Source organism: Sebastes umbrosus, chromosome 8, assembly GCF_015220745.1.
Source record: "Sebastes umbrosus isolate fSebUmb1 chromosome 8, fSebUmb1.pri, whole genome shotgun sequence".
Taxonomy (NCBI): Eukaryota; Metazoa; Chordata; class Actinopteri; order Perciformes; family Sebastidae; genus Sebastes; species Sebastes umbrosus.
The window spans coordinates 26754835-26764553 of record NC_051276.1 but is presented as its reverse complement, the minus strand read 5'-3'; positions in this window follow the sequence as shown (position 1 = coordinate 26764553).

Below are 9719 nucleotides of genomic sequence, written 5' to 3'. Positions count from 1 at the left end.
ATCCATACTCCTGTATGAGTTACTGTGTCTCTGGAGCTGGGAGTGGGTCGATCGATCAGTTTCTGCCCTGTGATTGATTTTAATGTTGACCCCCTCCTGTCAACTTTGCCCTTCACTAGAACAAACTGAGTGTGAAGTGAGCCAGCTCTTGTTTACTCCTCATGATTAATTATTACAGTCTCTGTCATCTGTGGTGTAAATACAGAGTCTACTGACCAACATACTGGGAACCATTTAGAAAGTCATTATATAATTCCAGTTGTACGACAGCACAACACAAGAGCAAACTACTGCTGGAACCTTCATTACCCAGACATTTTTATATGTGATAGCAGTGAACTTTACACAATACATTCAAGTTGATTGTTTTAAAGCAGATTTTTACTGATTGGCTTTTCAATAATTTTATAATTTCATGCTTGATGTCGTGTTTACATGCTTCACATCTTTATTTTAGTTTTTATTGCCTATTTCATGTTGAGCACAGCAGGGGGCGACTCCTCTGGTTGCAAAAAGAAGTCTGATTGTATAGAAGTCTATGAGAAAATGAGCCTACTTCTCACTTGATTTATTACCTCAGTAAACATTGTTAACATGAGTTTATGGTCTCAATCACTAGTTTCAAGTCTTCTTCAATACAGCATGATGTTCATTTAGTAAATGATGGTTCCATTTAGAGTCAAATACACCATAAAGCAGGGGATGCTTTAGGGCGTGGCTACCTTGTGATTGACAGGTCGCTACTACGGCGTTTTTCGGTCTGAAAGGTTTTTTTCGTCTTACAACTTTACCCTTTCACAGTGTATTTGCAGTTCATGGAAGTTAATTGTAACAATTTGAATGACTAAAAATGTCTTATTCAGTGTTCGGTTGTACTTAGTTCCACCCTCTTGTGTCACTTTTGATCGAAAAAAACATGATGGCGGCGGCCAAAATGCTGAACTCGAGGCTTCAAAACGGCACTCCACAAACCAATGGGTGACGTCACAGTGACTACATCCTCTTCTTATATATAGTCTATGCTAAATACCTTCAAAAATGTCTCATAAGCGTTAGCGGTACATTGTTTTCAGTGCTAATTATCAAATGTTAGCATGCTAACACACAAAACTAAGATAGTGAACAAGGTAAACATAATATATGCTAAAACACCAACGTGCTAGCAATGTCATTGTGAGTATGTTAACATGCTGATGTTGACTGTCGACTCTTAGTCTTGTTTTAGGACAACTAATGTTCCATTAAAAGGTAAAATACACACTCTTATTGCTGTGTGTTTGATTTTTTATTTAATGTCTCATCTGTGACATTCAGTGCACTCCAGTTTTTATTTGATCATGAAGCTTTCTTCCTTGTTCCTGCCTCGTTTAGTGATTTCCATTTCTTAGAATGTCTTTCAACAAGCGTAATGTGAAATTTCAGCAAGAGCAAGAAAGACAGTTCTTTACCTTGAGAAAAAAAAATGAACTTGAAGGTGTGCAGGCCAAAGCTTTTGTGTTATTTCTTCTCTTTTTCATAGCATATTGATATTTTAACCTGAAGAATATTCAAATAAATGTACAGAGAAATGATGAAAAGACACTTTATTGAGCTGTTTCCAACACTGTATATGAGGTTTGTTTGTAAATTGTGCTTTGCCCCAACCTCAGGTTTGTAATGTATATGCACCTAAGACAACAGGGGAAAAAAAAGCAATGTGACCCGTCTCTGTTCAGTCAAACTTTGCACTTTTTCCCCAATTTCAACCATTTCTTCTCTGTCATTTCAACCCCTGTTTGTCTACACAAGGAGGCTGAAATGTGAACAACCCTCAGAGACTTGAGTCAATCTGAAAGTTCATACCCTGAAGAAATAGGATGGTTACTTACTGGTGCTGACTTTCCACCCCAGTGCCACTGAACAAAGCATAACACTGATGAATGCTTTCTCTTGAGAGCATATCCATTCATATTCTGTAGCCTGAGGAAAAACACTTAGACATGGGCATACAAGTTCTCTTTGTCATTAGAAAGCAAGAGTATTGTTGAACTGTGTTTCAGTTTTGTTGGCTTAGATGTTTTTACTTTGACATTCCTAGTTAAGCTTAAAGTAAGGTATGTTTTTAAATGTTAATTTTATGCAGCAGATCTGGTATCTATTTTAAATGTCATAACCTGTTTTACTTTTTTTTTTTTCATTTGATTCCAGTCTCTTTTACAGCTTTGTATGATTGAATTCATAACTAATTGACCAGAGCTCCCATTGTCAGGTTAAAGTTATCAACTTTAAAAGTTAGCAGCGAGCTGAGCATATTCATGAGGGTTAAAACTCGCTCAAGTATTTGAAATTCACCATCCTACCATTTTAATTAAGGGCAGAGAGACATCTTATCTCCGCTGTAATTAATAGTCAAGAACACAGTTTCTGCACTGCAGAATGAAAATGATGAGTGTGTGTGTGTGTGTGTGTGTGTGTGTGTGTGTGTGTGCGTGTGTGTGCGTGTGTGTGTGTGTGTGTGTGTGTGTGCATCCATGTGTGTGAGATGCGCTTGTGAGATGAAATAAGAAAATAGACTACTCATCCCTTAAGTCCACTTATCTCCTACTATCCCCTCGAACCCTGCGTCTGTTTATGGTGAACGTTTTCCCACTATCAGATACTGACGGGGAATATATTAAGAGTTTCTTTTCTAAAAATATTACACATCCACTTTGAAAAATTGTATCCTTATAATTTCCACTTTTACAGTATAAACTCTGGAAGTTGTATAAGCCTGGAAGTCATTAAGTAAGAGATAACGTACAACGAGCCGGTCACTGTTGTGGAATAAACCCTGACAGGGTGATGCAGGATCCTGACGCAAAGTATCGCCCTGAAGGGGTTTATTTCACAACAATGACTGTACAATAGCTGTACATTATCCCGCTTATTATACGTCTACTTACTTAAGAAGTCAGTAATTTGACGCAAAAATGGTCCTCCAAAGTCTGACATCAGAACTGCGCCCATAGCAACGGTCTGTTATTCATAGCAACGGTATGCTATAAAGAATAACAGACTGTAGAACGCCGTAATTGACGATGTTGAGTATTCAACAAAGCCATGTAATAACAATGTACAATATTTGTCATTGTTTTGTGTTGTAAATTGATTTCCAATAATAAATATATACATACATTTGCATAAAGCAAGCACATTTGCCCACTCCCATGGAAGATTAACCTGAATGTTATCTCAGAAAAAGCAGAAAAAAACAATGCTATTTCTCCCTGTGTTGATTGAAGTACACTGAAATGCTCTAATCAATCATCGGTCAATAATGGATTTGATATTTTCAGCTCAATTCATGCAGGTGCTACATCAGCCAGGAGTGGCGCTGTTATTTTTCCATATAACACTGCTTTAATGAATGATTCCACTTGAGATAACAAAATACCTTTTCTTGAGGTAATGAGATAATTATTCTGTTAATTTGTAATCTAGACGGGATCCACAGTATATTGTGTTTACAAGATAATTAATCCGTTATCATGAGAAAATGATTTTGTTGTTGCGATAAGATAATTATCTCTGTGAGGGACCGAGCTGGCAGGCATGAGGAGTCACAGGTGCATTTTCAAGAAGAGGATTTTATTCACCCAAGAATGAGGCACGCAATTTACAAAATATGTAACAAAGTTCTGTGGTGCCCATAAAAGAGGTCAACTAAACATATGCTAACTTAAAGGAACAGCTTTTAGGGGGATCTATTGGCAGAAATGGAATACACTATTAATAAGTATGTTTTCTTTAGTGTATAATCACCTGAAAAGAAGAGTCGTTGGGTTTTCGTTACCTTAGAATGAGCCGTTTATATCTACATAGAGCCGGCTGCCATGTTTCTACAGTAGTCCAGGACGGACAAACCAAACATCTTTTCCTGCTTGAGCCGGAGTCGATAACATTAAGACAAATTGATAGATAGGGCCATTAGCGTTTTTGCGTCGGCCCCCGTAGTTCTCCTACACGCTTTGCACACGGGAGAGGTTTCAATCTGCAATCTCACCACTAGATGGCACTAAATCCCACACACTGTTCCTTTAAATAATATGTTTTTGGGTAAAACCATTGCTGCAAAATTAAATGCAGTCTACCCACCATATAACCAACATACTGTATGCTTCTCTGGTTCTCATCTTCACCACTGCTCAGCAGCATTGCACCATTAAATTACGGCTCAATAATGCGTCCTGGTAACTCAATAATAATTTCCTTTTCTGTGACAACCACATGACCCTTCAGGAAGGAAGATGAATCATCCTCCACAGATTGCAACAGGAATGTAGCCCTCCCACCCCATCCTCCCGCAGTCACAATTACAGGTGCATGCAGTAAATACTGCACCTAATATACACAGGATATCTTACGGCTCCTCATATCAGCCAATCTTCTCATTTCGGAGGAATACTCTACGACTGCCAGGAAATAATAGGGCTGGCCCCTGTGTTAATTGCATTTGGAGATTCAGAATTATACAGCAGTTGGAGTGTGAATAAAGTTATTTCCAAGCAGCTACTGTGAGGATTCCTTGTGAATATTAAAAGGTGGGTTTGTATAATGTGGGACACAAATGCGATGCATTCTGCTGGCAAAGGTACGCAGTGTGGGGGAGGTGGGCCGTTGATGTGGTGGATGCAAACATTTGCCTAATCTCTTTCTGACTTTAAAAAAGGCCGATGTTTGTGTTCTAATTTTAGTTCAGAGTGGCTGAGATGCTCCTACTTGATTCTCACTGGATAGAGTTTGTGTAAATGATGCTCTTTCCTGTCATGGCTATTAATGTCCATGCTATCTTCATCTGTTTATTAAAAAAAAAAACACCACCAGAGGATTCTTCACAAACAGCGTTTAGAAAAACAAAAGTAAAACCTCTCACAAAGAGTCATTACTGTGTTGTATCAGTCACCAACAGCTACAAAATAGATATGTAAGAAGAAATCTTAAAGCCATGGGATGCAAATATGAAAGAAAACAACTGTGGAGTGGTGGTGAATTTAAAGCAGTCAGTGATGGCAGGTCACCAGGAGGGTATTATGAACTACAAAGGCTGTGGTGCTGCTGGGATGTTAAAATTAAAGAGAAGTTGAACCAGCAACAGCGCGGTTCATAAAATGTTCAATTATCAAGCTTCAGAGTCACTTGCCACCTGCCGTCCCCGCTTCCACAAACACATTACCGAGAGGAGCAATGCTAAGCAAACTGGGAAATGCTCATTTTCCATTATCTGGGATTTACACTGGGGCAACAATGAACAGCCTCTGCCAATTCAACAGGCGCCAAGCCAAAGAAGTGTCACGGTGACGGCTCAAGGTAACTAAACGAGAGGATTTCCAAACACGGCAAAACCTTGTTTCGTAGAAGTTATGAGGAACGAGAGAAGCTTGGCAGGATGTAATACATTAAACACTGATATATAGTACATTAATGTGATGTTGAAGCAAAATTATTCTTCGAGTGCATCATCAGCTTAAAAGCTTGTTGGGAGTTCTGTTCCAAAACTTTATAGAGCCAATCTTTCTGGAAAAAGTATATGAGGTTCAATATTCTGAATTTAATTATAGAGATATGTATCTGTGATTCAGTATCCTTTATTTAAAGCAGGGGTCTCAAACTCGCGGCCCGCGGGCCAATTGCGGCCCGCAAGACGATATTTTGTGGCCCCCACCTTGATATGAAAGTTTAATGTTAATGGGCCCGCAAGTTTTTTTTTTTTTTTATAAAGTTTTTTTTTGGGGGGGCATTTTTTCATTTTTATTGACAGGACAGTGGATAGAGTCTTGGAAAGGAGGGAGAGAGAGAGAGTGGATGCGGAAAGGGCCACAGGCCGGATTCGAACCCGGGCCGCCGCCTTCAGGACCAAGTCTTGTTACATGAGCGCCCGCTCTACCAACTGAGCTAACCAGGCGCCCTCAGCCCGCGAGCTTTATGTGAATGGCAGTTTGCCGTGGAAGGTCCTTTTGCTGCGCGAGCCCGAGCTGAACGAACCGACCAATCACAGCGGGGTATATGCCTCCCGGGGGCGGGCAATCAGCCGGGCTTGATGCAAGCAGAGAAACATTTCACAACAACTATGGCGGCCCGTTTAACATCGCATAAGCTTGATTAAAGCTTGATTTATACTTCTGCGTTGAATCGACGCCGCAGCCTGACTCCACCTCTCCAGACATGGAACTACACGTCGCGGCGACGCAGACCGCAACAGCTGTGATTGGTCCAGTCTCTCAGCGATGCTGAGCGGCCAGGACCAAGTTCTACTTCTCTCTGCCTCCATCTGTTCAATGTTTGTTCACACAAATCCACTCAGATATATGTTCTCTTTTCGGCGTTGCAGTAATGTCAGTAAAAGCTCTGTGGTTCAACAGTTATTAGCTCCAACTGCGCTCAGTTTCTGTTTGTAGTACAAGAAGAAGAAGAAACTCATAGAGACGCCGCCGCCAACTAGCGGTTTGGTGGTGTAACTACAGAGCAACACAAACACAGCAGGCACAACTTTATTGTGGAGTGACACCAGGTGGAATGAATATATATCTTGTCACACAGCCCCAATCATGTCTTTTTCAAAGCCTGCAGTGAAGAGAAAGGTTGGTGACGAGCACAGACAATTTCAGGAAAAGTGGGAGACGCAATAGAGGCCATGTTCAGAAGAACCGTTCATGTTCTTCAATGTTCCATTCATGTTCAGGACAGTTCATGTTCAGAAGAACCCATTCAAGTTAAAGAACTGTTAATAATGACGTTTGAGAAGATTGTTTTTTTTTTAACAAAGCTTTTTTTGTGGAATACCTGATGCGGCCCAGCCTCACCCAGACTCTGCCTCCAGCGGCCCCCAGGTAAATTGAGTTTGAGACCACTGATTTAAAGGGACAGTTTGTAGGATTTGGCGGCATCTACATGTAGTTTTGTGGTTGCCGATTGCAACCCCCTCCGTTTACTCCTCCCTTTCCAAGACTGCGGTAACGTGGGCCACCGATTGCAAAACCATGGTGACGTTGTTCGCCTCACTCAGAGGCCGTCCTTACCATAATAACACTACGTTAGGAGCAACAGAAGTCAGATGGCAACTGGCGGTACCACGGTTTGGCACACCGCAGTTTCAGAAGTATGTCGGAGAACTACTGTGGCCTTCAGGTAACATAAAAACATGAAAGGCTCTCACTAGAGTCACTCACTTGTCCTTTAAGGCTCCTGTACACCCACACAGGTGTTTTAAAAGAATCTGGTTGATTAGACCTCTGCTCAGGTTGAAGTTGGGAAGGGGATTAAGCCACATTCATGTCATATCAGATATTATAATTAAAAGTTTCCGACTTGTTAATACCGTTCACATCAACATTCATGTTGTACTTACGACTGCGAAACAGATTTTTTTCCTGAAAGCTCTGATATAGGTCTATATCTGCCTGAAAATCAAACACACATGGATGCCTCACACCACCCAAAGTCTGTAATTTAACCTACATTTAATGGATAATATGCTACACTGCTTATATGCACAGTATTTTTAACCCTGTCAGATTGAAACTGTCAGATGACGTTGAACTTTGAAGTTGGCAACTTGGGAATTCGCAAGTAGTAAACACAAGAAACTTGCCTCTCTGCCATCCATCCCATATGTGATAGCATAATGCTGCATTCATGTCATGTGGGCTCGAGTGCCAAGTTGGACATAATGGAGCTTTCAGAAAAATTGTTAATTACATGATTTAGTTACTTGAATCTTGTATTTTTTGGATTGAAAAAAAGTATAACTTGTCCCAGCTCAGCAGAACAAAAACAAGCTGTACCCACTCATACAGTCCTGACAAGAGGTGTAATTAAGCAAAAACACTTGTCAAGGGGCTTTATAATGTGGGCTACACACTTTTGTAAGTGTGTTCCATATTTGTTAAATGGTGGATTCCTGATCCCCAAATTGCTCCCTGGGTGCTATACAGCAGCCCACTGCTCCTAAGGATGGATTAAGAGGTAACATTTCATGTATGTATATGATGGTTTTAACAAAGTTTTTAAATTGTTTTATCTACAACTGAACTTTGGTATCAACTGTTAAATAACAGCTGGGTTTGTTTACATTTTGAGTCGACGGATTTCAGCTTCAAAATGATAATATGTGACAATTGAGCGTGAGAGTTATGAGAATGTAAAAAGGCTTCCTGACTTTATTCTATCAAGTCAACCACTTAATGAAGAACTACTTTGATACTTTAAATGTAAAACTACTCAGGCCAGTTTTTTCATAGACCTTAATTTATTTTCTACAGCTTGACATTCACACTGTGTTCGTTAGTGGACTGTTATTTTGATCCTTGTGACTCCGTGGATATACTTATACCAATTCCCAAAACTAACAAGATACAGTGTTTAAATTCCAGCTTATAGACTATATATTATATAGATATTCATATTTTTATATTCAGGATAAGATGTTATTAACAATACAATTACAACTCATTAATGACAAATATATTTAAAATAAATCCTTAATACAAATCAAACATCAGTGCACCTGTGAATGCACCCTGTGTCAGTATATACATCCAATTTATAAATGTCAGATTGGCTGACTTGTGTTTGCTCTAAATGACCTCTTTAAAGATCACATTTCTTGTTAGTGTCATCTCAGATGCATTTCGGAATAGATGGATGCTTGAATAATGTTGGTGTATTGGCTGTTAAATTAAAGAAAAGCAGTCACATGTCAAAAAATGCAATGTATTGAACTATAACTGTGATGCTGTTTGTCTAGATATTGAGCCTAAATTTACTTAAATCTGACAGATTTTATTTGGTTTGATTTGGGTGCACCCATTTGTTTGTATCTATGATATGTGCATTGTCTGTTGCCTCAGCGTAATCCTGTGGTTTATTAAGTTCCACCACCATGCAAAGGTGCTACAAATCCAAATATGTTATACTATAAAAATATCCATAGGGATGTCACGGTACCAGAAATCTAGTAGTCGATACCAATACCAGTTTCCACGATTCTCGAACCAAATTCGATACCATGGTAAAAACAAAACAAAACAATAATAAATCCCATGTAATTCAACATGTACTCTTTTCTTAAAAACATTTGAACATTACAAAAAACAGAGGCATGCAGCCTTTAAGTAATAAATACAAATAATTGACCCATTTTGTTCATTTTGGCGTATCAGCGGCATGTTATCAATCGATAGTCAGGTAGACAGGTAGACCCCTGCAGCGGAACCCCGTAGCAAAAGCGCTACCGGAGAGGCCAGACACACCGCCACCCGACGGTACAGATCAGAGTCAGCGCTCTGCACACATTGACCGTCATCTTTCTTGTAAAATGTCCAGTGTAATCGGTAACACCGGTGTTGTCACAAGTTTATTAACCGGTGGGAAAATCTTCCTCACTGTCAAATCACTACCAATGACCAATACAGGCATCGTACGGTACCGTCGCTACTGTAGAAAAAGAGTGCCGTCACTTTTTTTGAATTTTGGCATTGACTTGGTAACAAAGTATCGGTTCTCGTGACATCCCTAGATATACAGTATATCTATCAGTGGTGGCTACTGACTCAAAAAATTGGGGAGGACAGGATGAAAACCAACCCATGGCGTCATGTCATTTTACACTAGTTTGCTACTTATCTCTACTTTCTTTCTTTATTAAACAAAAGAACATATATTATTATATATTATTCTTGCAGAGTAGTTCTTTTATGGCA